General features: G+C 36.0%; 1 pseudogene across 1 annotated transcript; it reads right to left on the reverse strand.

The window, feature by feature from the left end:
* Positions 1-8,749: 8,749 nt before the first annotated feature.
* On the reverse strand, positions 8,750-9,332 carry LOC103253022 (annotated as a pseudogene). The gene has a single exon (XR_503824.2). The product of XR_503824.2 is annotated as a 40S ribosomal protein S10 pseudogene (transcript).
* Positions 9,333-14,585: the final 5,253 nt, after the last annotated feature.

Consider the following 14,585-nt stretch of genomic DNA (forward strand, 5'->3'; position numbering starts at 1 on the left):
AATCAAAATCAACAATCAGGGAGTACAGATCTTTGGTAATGTTTTTAACTAATATGCTAACATATTTAAGAAACAATACAAGGATTAGTATTTCAAGTCACACTTTTACTATGTAAAAATATCAGCTAAACAGTTAATAATATTTCCCAGTTGTTAACTTCAAATTTAGCAGCCCATTGTCCCTGGTGATATATTGAAACCTCTAAAAATGTACTTGGGATTAATGGAAACTGAAGTGATTGGTATTCAGATATAATTCTTTAGTGGCCTTTCTCTTTTATTTCTTTTAAGTACAGGATGAAAATTGAAAATATAAAAAGCTTCAAGATAAATTAAAATAGTCAAAACATTTTATGCAATTGTTGGTGAAAGGGGCATTCGTTATTTTTTTCTGTGCTTACTATATTGCTTGTGGCCAGAATTAGCACACCATGAGCCAGAGAAAAAGATAAGACAAACAGAATGGCATGCAGCTAATTTTGTTTAGCAAATTTAGATCTGATACATGCTATTTTACTCCTACAAACTGACTCAGTCACTCTCTGAAAGGTACAGATGAAGTTTGTCTCCTACAGTTTAACAGCTTTCACTCAATATTTATAGGCAGTATAAAAATAAATTTATTTAAGAAACATATTTTTTACTGGTAGGATGAGCACTATGAAGGCAGATTTATTAATGAGAAAACAAAGGAAAACTAAAAACAGTTCAATTGTTCCAGATCTGTAGAAAATAAAACACCCGTATGTCAAAATATCAAAAATATCTTTGTTTCAAGGACATATATAGTGGACTTTGGGTATTCAAGATTTTTACTACTTGTGAGTGAGTCAGAAATCCCATTATTTTATGATAATTTTCTGATGTGAATCTGGTAAATGGTTAGACTCATATTCTGAAAACAGTCACTCGGTTGCTATTAATATATTAGCCAGCAGAATAGACTCCGCTTATGATAGTCATGAAGTGGCTTAAAACAAAACAAATAAACACAATCCCAAGCCTTAGTCTTTGTGAAAAAGTGCTATCATCCAACAGAATAAACTTCAGCGAAATTTCTTAATGATTCTAACTTGTATGAGAAAATGGTCACAAAACATGTAACACTGAATGGAAATGTGATTCTAGAGAAAGCCAGGAATTTTTAAAATAATATTCATGTTTAGGAATATCTCAAGACACATTTCTAACAATCTTTTCTAGCACAGTACATTGTAGGGTATTCAGAGTTGTAATGTTATTTATATATCAGTTAGAGTTTTGTCATGGCTGAAGACTACATTCTCCATAATCACACTCACTATAGAGAATAATTCTCACATTCATGAATTGTTCATCTCATTATATTTCCAGTGGTTATTTCAAGGTTAATTTTTTCAGATAGCTTCTCTCTTGATTAAGGTTTGTAATAATTGTGTATGTCCTGATATAGCACATGAAGACTTTATTTGATTTTGAACCGAGTCAAGATCAAATGCTTTCCAATGCTTTCTACTCAAATATATGAAGGAAACAAAAAACGCTTTACTGTTTATTTTTTATTTCTATTAGGACTGTGGAGACTTTTGTTTGACATTTTCACACTCCTGTAAACCCTTGTGTAGGGTGTAATGACCAAAGTATATTCCATACCAGGACTAATATTCAAGTAGTATGTTCTGTAGGATTGTACTGGTTGTTAAAATATTGAAATACATTCTTACCTGAATGGATTTCCCAAGTCCTTTCTCTGGAATCCCTTCCTCTGACTTACCCCAACCAAACAACTGGAAAGTAAAACCTGGCACAATCATGGACCTTCAGATCTCTTTTCTGGCAAATGCTTTGACCCATTCTAATGAGTCTTTGTCATTACAGTCACAAAACACTTTGAATATTACCACTGCACACAATAAAAATTTTGCCATTAGTGTTTTAAAATGATAGAAATATGAACCTTGTCATAGTAACTACCACGGTTAAGTATTAGTTTGAAGAACGTATGTTTCCGAGTGAAGTGTATCACAGCCTAGATGCCTGTTTTATGAGTTAAAGTTAAAGAGAAGTCACTTAAGCACAATAGACAGGATGCACTGGCGCACAGATTGAAATAGTATAGGAGAAAAACCTAGGCAAACGGACCCAGATAAAGCAGATGCCTTAAATACTCCTGGGAGTGAGTATGGGTGCTGATGTGTCATTTTTTGTCTACAAATTGGACTGCTGGATGCAACAGTTTGAATTTGTGATGACCATCATTTATGTGGTAATAACCATATTACATGCTCATAGTATTAATCAGAATGAATAGTTATCTGTCAAGGTATTAGCTGGCACAGGTGTGTGTCTTAGATATGGGACTTTCCCTTGAGGTCATACACCTACTCTTTTCATCTGTGGCAGATGAAAAGAGAAGAAAAAAAAAATTCAATTTAAAACTTTTTTTTAGTTCATAGCTCCACTTTTTATTCCTTCACATGATTTAAAAAACAAAATGAGAAAAATTATAATTATAAATCTACAGCAATGGGAACACAATATATAAAAATGATATTTGTGACATTGATAACATAAAGGCATGGTATGAGGTGAGATATAAGGGAGTAGAGTTTTTGTATGTAATTGAAGTTGTTATCAGTAAAACTTGTTTTTATAAAGTTAAAATATACGCCAGGTATGGTGACTCATGCCTGTATCCCAGCACTTTGGGAGGCCAAGGTGGGAAGATCACTTGAGCCCAGGAATTCAAGACCAGACTGGGCAACGTAGTGAGAACTCATCTCTACCAAAAAAAAACCAAAAAATGAACTGGGCGTAGTGGCATATGCCTGTAGTCTCAGCTACTCAGGAGGCTGAGGTGGAAGGATCAACTAAATCCAGGGGGTCGAGGCTGTAGTAAGCCGTAGTTGTGCCACTGTTCTCTAGTCTAGGTGACAAAGTGAGACCCTGACTCAAAAACAAACAAAAAAGTTAAAATATAACATTGTGGTAGAAAATGTAAGCATCAGCTTAATTATGATACTTTTGGTAACTTAGATTTGGACACATGGTTTTTAATGTCTTGGTATTACACCAGAATAATGGCGTACCATTTCATTTGAAGAATGATTAAAGAAATAAGGAGATCTGGGCATAGAAGAGAGGAGTCCTGGGAAGGGGACATGATAACAGTCTTCAGTAGTTGGAGGGCGTTTACATAGAAGAAAGATTAGCACTGTTCTGTGTAGCCTTGGAGAACAGAAACATTAACAGCTGTTTGAAATTGTAAGGCATCAGATTTCAGTTAAACATCATCAAGGAGTTTCTCATAGTTAGAGCTTTCCAGAGTTGGAATGATCTCTCCAGGGAGGTAATGAGCTCCTTCATGTGTGGGGTGGTAAGCTCTGATCTAACCTCCTTTGTGACTTAAGGAATGAATGAAGCAGCTGAGGAACAACTGATCAGCAGTGATGGGGTGGGGACTGGGTTCAGAAATTTCTGAGGATCAGTCACAAGCACACCATGGCCAAATATCCTTTCCCAGCATCTAAAAATCACGAGATGTGAAACCCAACCCCGCATCTCTATGGCGAGGATTCTTACCCATCTTCTTCTCACTCCTCTACCTGCTCTTCATAGATGAGTAGACTTATGAAGTATTTTTAAAAAGTGTCCTTTTAAAATGTCAAATATTTTGCTGTTTTCCTCAACAGTCTTTATATTAGATATTCACACTCTGATCCAATATACAATCATTAATTATTCTCAATTTAAAAAAAAACATAATGCAGAATATAAGTGTGCAAACTTGAAATGTATTTCACTGTGCTCCCGAGTTTATACCAGCAAGTACTTATTATACTAGGACTGGCTAGACTGGATGGAGAAATAGATGAGAAGGTGGGGACGTAGTTAAGTGCAGCAGGAAGTCAGAAAACTAACCCTGCAGTTGTGGATGGAGGGTAAAGTGTTGAGAAATAACAGCACAAGAAAAGCATTTTTTTACAAAGGGAATTGAAAGTCACAAGGAGATAAAAAGATAAAGGTATGCATGCCGGACTTATTGACACAGGAGGTAGACATTTCTTAGTCTTCTTTGGAAATACTTTTAAGGTCTTTAACTTTTCTATCTCTTTTACTATCACTTCTGGACCTCTCCTGGAACACGTGCTCTAGCTACAATGTTTTGCATTTTTCATCTGTGGCTATTATTTTAACGCTGTTTGAGGTTTCCCTGCATGAAGCCTGCGTTTCTGTGATCATCTGCCTTAGTCTTTCTGAGCTGTTGCCTTTCCTCACTGTCTACTGTGTGTGTTCATTTTAATGCTTCCTGTACACCAAGCTCTAAGATTGTGCTGGTATCTCTATGCATTACCTCCAGTGCCTTCTAAAGCCTGCATGGTAAATGGTATTAACCCTCTTTCGTAGATAAGAACACTGAAGCTCTGAATTATGTAACTGGCCAAAATATTGCACTCACTTTTCCACAGGAGCAATATTCTAACAACCCATTTGGTTCTTGTTGAGTGTATAGTCAGATTTTAGTTGTCTATCTTTCAAGGGGCAATGAGTGAAGATAACCCACTCAACAAAAAAAATAAGTCTGTCCCAAACTTTTCTCTGGCCGTGGTCCTTTTCATTATCTTTTTGTCTTAGTTTCTAGTTGCCCTCCCTTGTCTCACCTCTGTGGAGAACGTTCTGAGTGCTTACCTCTCCAGAGAGCTCTAATCCTTTCTGTGTCCACACACCTTGCTAGATATCTCTGCTTGGGTAGGCCACAGTGTCTCCAACTCAAGTTATTCAACTTACTTATCTCTTTTCACAATTTAATGTGCTTTTCTTATCTTAATTGGTATGAACTTTCATAAACCACAGATTAACTCTTTGTTGGTAAAAAGCCAAGAGATCATATCTGATATTTATGAAAGGTCTACATGTCAGGAAGTCTGCTAAATACTTCTTGTACGATATCTCACCTGATCTTGACAACATGGACACTGTTGTCTTTATTTTACAGACAAGGAACAAGCTTAAAGAAATTTAATGACTTGCCAAATGGCATAGACCTGTGCAGGTAGCTGACCAGTGATGCCTGGGCTCCTGACTATTAGTTTCACATAGTTCAAATATCAATATGTTATATATTAAAATAAGCTAAAACCCCTAAGTATGCTGTAACATAGATGAATTTGTTAACTAGTTTAGGTCATTAACCATTATTTGATTGATGTTCACAATTATTATCAATAAGCAGTTATAGTTGTGAATATACCAAACTTGGAAACAGGATTAAGTATATTAAAAAACATGCCACTCTTCTGTTTTCACATTATAGTTTCAGTGCATTTATAGCACCCCAAATAGATTAACCATTCCGGTCATGTTTTAAAATTGATAATGTAAAGTAAAATACTGCAGAGGGCAAATTGGAGGTAAAATAGAGGCATTGAGAATTAAATAATCCATGTTTGAATCCCAATAATGTGACTATTGGTAAATTACTTAATATTTTTAAACTTCAATTGTTTCATCTAAAAGGGAATCTAACACTAATCTCAACCTAATGGTTATGAGGATTAAATGAGACAATACATGTATAACAACACCAGGCATACAATTACTGCTCAATAAATATTATTTATATTAGATGTATAATAGTCGTAATAGTGGTATAGGAGTAAGACAGACAAAAGCAAAAAAAAAGCATCATAGATTTCAAGTTACAAAATGTAAAATATGAGAAGACTATGGATTTCCCAATTTGGACTTAAGTTTTGGGTGTCTTATGTATATAAACAGGCGATACGATAATGGCCTGCAGAATCATTGTATACATGGACTGGTGCGAGCACTATAAGTAGACTCTTTAGGGAAGAATTTGGCTCCCTCTGAGGGGCAGTTTTCTCAAATCATTTTTCCTTCATATTCTGTTTTTATAGTTTTGGTATTAAAAAAAAGAGCTTAGGGAGACAGTTTTGTTCCAAAGATTTATGTTTACCTGGCAAACTCAAATCCTCTGTCCTTTCATCCTTATTGTTTTTTAAAGTGCCTTCAAGAGAAAATGGTTTTTAATCAAATTCATGAGATAACTTTTTATGTTACATTTTATAGGCATTTAAACTTTTCAAGATAGGACACAACTAATATAATGTATGACTGAATGTATTTTTGGAAAAATTTCTGCCTGCTAGAGCAGAATCCTCAAGATCTATGTACAAATTCTGAACACAATTTGCCACGTAGAAGGTAGTAAATTATAGTGATTATTAAATACTTTCTCTATATTAAATATTTCTCTATATTACACACTTATTTTGATAATCACAGGTAAAGACTGTGATTACGTCATAAAGTTTTTAATCCACAGAGCTATGCCAATAGCACCCACTTACCAATTAATATTGGTGCACCTCAAAACCTTACATGCTTAGACATATGACTAATGGGAAGGGTGATTTCTGCTCTTCTAAAGTGAATTACTGATTTTTTTGCAACAACCTCCAACTCCCTACAGCCAGTGAGTTAGATTTTTTTAAAAACAAGTTATTTCTCCTACATACCAATGTGGAAAATTTTAAGGATGCTGTGAATTGCTCATATCGGCAAAAAAAAAAAAAAAAAAAAAAAAAATTTTTTAAGCTGTTGTCTTTAAACTGAGAGGTAAGTAGAAATTGTGTCACAGGCTCTACCGCATGTCATTATCTTATTCAGCTGACAGGTGGTGCTCCAAAACAATATGGGCAGCGGGAATGTGTGATTATATTTCTATCGGGGTTTCTGGGACACACCAGGAGCTATACCCTTACATAAAAGCCTTTCAGTGTATCAGTTGAATTACTAAAAATTTTAGATGTGTGATTAGTAGCCTGACAAAATAATTTTCACATTCAGATGGCTTCTTAAATTTTAAATGTGCTTTAGATGCAGGCATTGACCTTGGCTGGAATCAGGATATCATGTAGCTGTAACTACACTTTTTACTTAACTGCAAACCTATTCATTGCAATATTAAGCTATAATTCAAGTCAATACCACTGATTTTATTATATGTCATTATGATGACATTTTTTATAATCAATAGTTGACCGTCAGTTTAGAAGACAAAAACTATTAACTACATGTTTGAATACAAAGATGTTTAAGTTCATGTTTATCCAATTAGGATCTTCTGATATATTTTTTCCTTTTATTTTTAATTAACACATAATAATAGTACATATTTCTGGGCTACAGATATCCATGCATATGTGGGATATTTCAATACATGTGTACAATGTGTAACTATCAGGGTAATTAGCATGACCGTTTTCTCAAACGTTTATCATTTCCTTGTGTGTGAACACTCAGAATTCTCTCTTCTAGCTTTTTGAAAATACACAATAAGTTGCTGTTAACCATATTTACCCTACTGTACAACTTATTTCTCCTATCTAACTATAATTTTGTATCCCTTAACCAACCTCTCTCTATACTCCCCTGCCCCCATCCTTTCTGGCCTATAATAACCACAGTTCCACTCTCTGCTTTCATGAGCTCAATTTTTTGAGCTCCCCCCATACATGAGTATTTATCTTTCTGTGCCTGACCTATTTCACTTAATATAATGTTGCCTGGGACTCATTCATGTTGCCTGAATGACAAGATTTTGTCCTTTTTAATGACTGAATAGTATTTCATTGTGTAAATATCCCACATTTTCTTTATTCATTCATCTGTTGACGGGTATTTAGAGTGACTCCATATCCGTCTATTGTGAATAGTGCTACAACAGACCTCGGGGTGCAGGTATGTCTTCAGCATACTGATTTCCTTTCCTTTGGCTAAATACCCAGCTGTGGAATTACTGGATCACACAGTAGTTCCATTTTTAGTTTCCTGATATATTTTGAAATGAAGATATTATAAGTCGATTGGACTTTGTGAACGCACTCCATAAATGACGACAATTGTTACTATAGTAACCCTTCACCAGGTACTTGGCTGTGTAATTTGGATTCATCCTACTCTATGATGAGGGTGGTGAGAATAATTTACATCCTAGGTTTGAGTGGAAAGAAAGATGATATGCTGAGTTTATGAGTGAAGCAGGGATGTAGAACAGGATAAGCTGGATTGGTGGAAATGAAATGACCTCCATGTAGTTCAGCCAGTCTGTCCTTCCCCCTATCTCACTCTATGCTGGCTTGTGTTTTAGATTCTGTTATCCTCCACCCTTGAGTGGTTCTAATTGCATCTATGAATCAGGAACCAATTCATTGTGCTCTTACAAAACAGCACTAATCTTTCACTGCCAGTCAATATCCTACTTAAAAGCCAACCTAGAGAGTCTTTCCATTAAAAAAGGCAATTTCTATCAGTTTTGTTACCAATTTGGACTGTTCAATTTACAACACGTCATTGTAAATTTAAAGCTCTATGAATACCGTTTCATTTGTTTATGAATTAACACGTTGCCTCAACCACTACCACCTAATATCAAAATAGTTTTCCTCTCTTCTATTGGTATGTTTGGAGACGCTTGCCATGATTCTAATTGTGTCTCCAGTTTCCTTCAGTCATGATTTGATCTGTGCTCTAATCTCTGTGTAGGGTTTGGATTTTTAACTTTTAATTTCTGTCAGGGCAGGATTCTGTTAAACATTGATGATTATTTGAGTGTAGCCCTTGCAATTTGGAGAACAAAGGCACAAAGTTTCAGTTGTATAATGTTGCTATGGTGGTAACTAATATTCAATCTGAAAGACAAAAGGGAAAGGTTCCTGTACTTTTTCTGAATGAATTTAGTTTTTGTTTTTTTTCTGGCTACAAGTTTATTCCACACAAAATAATCCTCTCCAGTTTTACTGAGGTGGTTGACCATGTCCACGACCAAATCCGCCTCTAAACTGGAATTCAGTTGCTGACCCAGCCCCAGCCTCGGCTTTCTTGTCAGCACCAGGGGCCACAGCACTCATCTGGAGGTGTCTCTGTCAGCTTCCCCTCTTGTGAGTCTTGCAGGTCTTTCACCCTCCAGACCTTTGGGCTGAGGTCTGCCAGTCTCTGGACAGCTGCGGCGCAGGGTGGCTGGCACAATCTCAGGGGGCAGGTGGAGGTAATCACGTAGATACTGGATACCCTCATTGGTAAGGTACCAGTAGAAATGTCTCCAGGCAAACTGTTCCTTCACGTAGCCACGAGACTTGAGAGACTGCATGACTTTCACGACATGAAAGGTGGGCACATTCTTGTCGACCAGCTCTGGGTGCTTAGGCATATGGACGTCCTTCTTGGCTACCATCATGCCCTCCTTAAAAAGGAGTTCATAGATGGTAATCCGGTTTTTCTTGGGCATCAACATCGCGATGGCTACAGAGTCCGAGGCCGAGGCCGAGGCTGGAAAGGAAGGGCTGAATTTAGTTTTTAATTTATCATTAGTTTAATAGAGATTGGAATCCTCAAGGGAAAAACGTCACATTCAGAGTCTTATTTCTCGGAGGAACTGGCTGCTTATAATACTCCTAAAATTTCACAAATATTGTTCTAGATTTTTGTACTCTTAATTAGTTTTTGCAAATATGCAAAAGTGAGTTGTCTATAAAAATGTCTATCAGAAATTAATATAGCTTAAAAGCAGAAAATTATTGTTTCTTAAAGTAACTTATGCTTTTTCCTCAGATTTTGGTGAGGCCAATTTCCAATAGCCATTTTATTTACCCTTTATCATTTTATGAGTACCTTTAATATTACTGAGACTACTATAGCCATCAATATGTTATTGAAAAAGAGTTGGGAACTTGTATGCATCATTTGATTGCATTTTAGTATACTTATAGTATATGAAACTTGTAACTCATAGTTTTAAAATCATGTTTCTTACTTTTCTAATAGTAATAAGATTTTAAAGTAAAACTTGTACTTTTAAAAAATTAGAGCTCAATGATCTATACTGCATTCCATTTCTAAGAAGAAGGATAATAAGCTTCTTTGGTTATATTTGCACTTTGAGACAAAGAGTTTAGAAAGGCAGTGTAGGTTTTATAAGTTTTTTATTCTTCTCTATTAGAAATCTTGATTAAGAACACCAGTCTATATGATTCTGAGGATACACAGGATGGCATCAGTGGTAGTCCCAAAGAACTCTTTATGGGAGACGACAGACAGCACAGCTGTCCCTTTTGACTGTGATCCCTGTTTGGAATCATCTCACGACTTGTGAAAGAAATCTGTATGATGATGGCCTAATGTGCAACTCTTCATATCCTAAGATCTAACGTTTGCCCCCCACTTACTCCTCAGAATCACTGTTTGTCAAGTAGGAGTTAGATGTTGGATAGAGAGGCTGTGCTAGCTGATATTACCTCAGTACAGGACTTATCCCTTTGTTGCCAATTCTCTCCTCTTCCTAGATTTCAACTCTAAACAAGTGCATGTAACAACTGGGCTCACTATTTTCTGAATTATTTGGAAATGATTTAAGTATAAGTAGATTGCCACAGTTGTTCTTCACAAAAAAAGATCACAATTGTTCCTGGTGGGGCTGTAGTACCATAGATGACTTTAAAAAAAATTTTTTTTATTGTCAAGATGTGGGACACAACTCAGGGTTAGTTATACAAATGTTCATTATGCAGGTACCCTTGTTGATGAGGTGTGCCCCCTCCCCTGGCAGTTTCCCCCTACTGCCAATCCCTTTCTTGTAGTATTATGATAATTGTTCAAGGTCCACTTATGAGTGAAAACATATAGTACTCAGTTCTTTATTTCTGTAATCGATCACTCAGTATTACAGACTCTAAGTCTATCCAAGTTGCTGCAAAGTTCATAATTTTGTCCTTTATGGCCACATAATATTCCATTGTGCATATGTACCACATTTTTTAATACAGTCATCTTTTGACCATGGCTGGTTCCGTGTTTTTGCTATTGTCAATAATGCCGCAATAAACATGCATGTGCAGGTAGGTATCTTTTTCATAGAGTGATTTGAGTTCCTCTGGATATATTACTGGTAGGGGGATTGAGAGGTCGTATGGAAGGTTGATTTTTAGATCTTTTAGGAATCACCATACTGTTTTCCACAGAGATTGTATTAGTTTACACTCCCATCAACAGTGTAGAAGTGTTCCCTTTTTCGGTGTCCTCTCCAGCATCTGTTGTTTTTGAGTTATTAATGATGGCCATCCTGACTGGAGTTAGATGGTGTCTCAGTATGGTTTTTTTTGTTGTTGTTTTTTTGTTTTGTTTTTGTTTTTGAGTTGGAGTCTCACTCGGTCACCCAGACTGGAGTGCAGTGGCCGCTCCCGGCCACCGCAGCCTCGCCTGCTGGGCTCCGGCGATCCTTCCGCCTCAGCCTTCCGAGTCGCCGGAATTACAGGCACACGCTACCACACCCGGCTGATTTTTTGATTTATTGTAGAGATGAGGTCTCGCTGCCCAGGCGGGTCTCGAACCCTCAGGCTCAGGCAATCCACTCACCTCAGTCTCCCAAAGGCGCGGGATTACAGGCTGAGCCACCGAGCCTGGCGCAGTATGATTTTAATTAGCATTTCTTTGATAACTAGTGAGGCTGAGCATTTCTTCATGTATCTGTCGGCTGCTTGTATGTCTTCTTTTGAGAAGTACTATTCATACCTTCTGCCCACTTTGTAATGGAACTGTTTGTTATTTTTCTTTTTGGTGCATTTGAGTTTCTTGTAGATCCTACATGTTAGGTCGGTGTCAGATATAAGTTGGCAAATATTTTTCCCAGTTTGTGGGCTGTCTCCCCACTCTCTTGATGGTTTCTTTGGCTTTGCAAAAGCTTGTCAGTTTGATAAGGTCCCACTTGACTATCTTATCTCTTATGGCATGGGTGCTTGGAGTTTTGATCAGGGATTGGTTGCCAGTTTCAATTTCCATATGAGTGTCTCCTGCATTTTCTAAGGTTCTTATAGTTTGAGGTTTTACATTTAAGTCTTTGAGTCATTTAAAGTTTATTTTTGTATATGGTGATAGGTAGGGGTCTTGTTTTAATCTTCTGCTGGAACAAGACTAGGATATCTACTCTCACCCCTCCTGTTCAACACAGTATTGAAAATCCTGGCTAGAGCATTCAGACAAAAGAAGCAAATCGGAGGTATCCAAACAGGAAAAGAGGAAGTGAAGTTATCCCTGTTTGTAGACAACATGATTCTATACCTTGAAAACCCAAGAGAATCTGTCAAAAACCTCCTTGCCCTGATAAAGGACTTTGACAAAGTATCAGGGTATAAAATAAATGTGCAAAAGACAGTCACATCCTATACACCAACAATAAACAAACAGAAACCCAAACAAAAAGCACAACCCCATTTGCAATAGCCACACAAAAAATGAAATACCTTGGCATCTTCCTAACCAGGTGGGTTTTGTTTTTGACACAAATATTTTGATTTTTTCATGCATCATGACAATTCCTTTAATGTATTTTGTTATGCTCTGCAGTTTTTACAAGTATGCAAATGTTGAAGTATATTTAATAGTGTATTAAACACTACTAAATGTCCTGTATTTACTAAGATTTTTAGGTGGGTCTTGGGAAATTCTGAGATCAAATTATATAATTTGTCACTATGAAGTAACATTCATTCTTGAATATAATTTGCAGTGAGGGAATTATGGAAGAAGAAGGAATTGCTCTCATACCTATGATTGAAATCAGAGACAATTATTAGAATTGTGTTTTTTAAGATTATTTTTCCCTGCACAGACCCTCTCTGTCCCTTGAAAACTACAAGCTGAACTGTACTTATCTACAAAATCAATTCCTTATCAATTAAATTATTGGTGTTTTAGAATGATTTATGATCAAATTAAATAATTTTGTGTTATTTTCACTAGAAACTATGAATTAAATTATCTATATGATTAAATATATAACTGAGAACAATAAAAACTAACTAGATAGTCCCAATTAATGATACATTTTGAAGTTTTTTCTTTTTAAGTTTTGTCTCTATTGGAATAATGTATTTTTGCAGATTGAAAATCAGCACAGCTCTACTTTGTAGGATTGCATTGTTTTCTTTCATTCAGTATACAGCGTTTTAATTCTTGTAATAACAGGGTTGCTCAGTCTGCCAGCAGGAGGTCCCTCAAAGCAAGATGATGCCTCTCAGTTGGCAGATTTCTGTATAAATAAATAACACTCCACACATTGCTTTCAAATACTCAAGTAAGTGAGATAATGCTATATAACTTTTTTTCTTCATTTAAAAAAATAGCTATATTATGTCAGTGACCTGTAATAAATAACACTGCAAGGCGAGGCGACAGCCCCATTCACCTTGCATCCATGCAGAAATAACTGAGCTCGATTTCCATGGCTGGAGGGAGAAGAAGAAAGAGGAGAATGAAAGCAAGAACTGACCTTGGATTGCAGTCACTCTCATACTAACAAGGGGGAGTTTACACGGACTGTTTTTACTACATCAAATTTACCACTCAAGACATTGCAAATAACCCTTGTACTCTTAAGCTTCGGGATAGTCATTGATAGTAGTGGTGTGGTGGGAATATAGTAAATAGTCTTTTGCCATTTTCCTGAATTCTGTATATTTTTCTATTAGTCTGTCATCCGCTAGCTAAACATTGTACTGAAAAATTTTTACTGATGGAGCATGTTGATGCAGTCATTACAAACACAGTTTTTGGACAATGATGACAAGGTATGTTTGCAATTCTATAACTCAAGATAAGGGAATATCATCTTGGTCACTTTGTCCTCTACGCTCCCTAACATATGCCATTAATTGTAAACATTGAAATACTTAATATCAAAAGAAAAAATAAGCCCCGTGCTATAGAAGACACCAAAACAAAGACCTTTCAATTTCTTCTCGTTGACAATTTAAAAATATTTTGTAATTTTATATCTTACTGCATTTCACAAATATTTATTTCATTCTAAGACTGAACAGATGTGCAGAGAGTATAGAAAACTTTTGCAGTGGATGTGGCCCTAAAATTAGAGTCATCTCTACTTAGAGTAACAGTAAGAGTAATTTCACTTCGGAATTTGTGGAAGTCATGCAAACATAGTTCAGTGGAATTCAGTTCATTGCACTTATATACACATTCTACTAGCCATTGATTTGTTCGACACCTATCAGGCCTTGTGCAACAGTGAGATCAGAAAGCATATGTACAAAGCCAAAGACCAAGAATATTTGGCCCTGACCTCATAATTTGATTATTTCAATCAGTATAGGAAGTCAAGACTTTAGGGTTTCATCCATATTCTATTCACAAAAGAACATCAGTCACAAAACAGCAAACCTCCATAGGCTTTAGGTTATTTTAAAAATAAATACATTTAAATTCAGCACACTCTGGTGAGATTGCAGATCATTTTGGTTATTACCTTATTAAATATGTTTTAATATTATCTCTGTTTCTAATACATAAGGTTGTTTGTTGGGTAAGTTCTTAAAATGATCATCTTTTCCAGTTACAATATTGAACAAGGACGGCAATGTATGTTTGCACTTCTATAATTCTGTAATTTTACAGAAAAAAATTTAAGACTCAGAAAAGTTATTTCCCAGTCAGTGGCAGAGACCGGGACTCAGGTTGTTTGACATTTTTCCATTGCCCAGACAACTACTCCATACAAATGGAGAGAAATAGAT

Source organism: Carlito syrichta, unplaced genomic scaffold (genome assembly GCF_000164805.1).
Source record: "Carlito syrichta isolate Samal-C Ts95f unplaced genomic scaffold, Tarsius_syrichta-2.0.1 Scaffold192234, whole genome shotgun sequence".
In the NCBI taxonomy this organism is placed as follows: domain Eukaryota; kingdom Metazoa; phylum Chordata; class Mammalia; order Primates; family Tarsiidae; genus Carlito; species Carlito syrichta.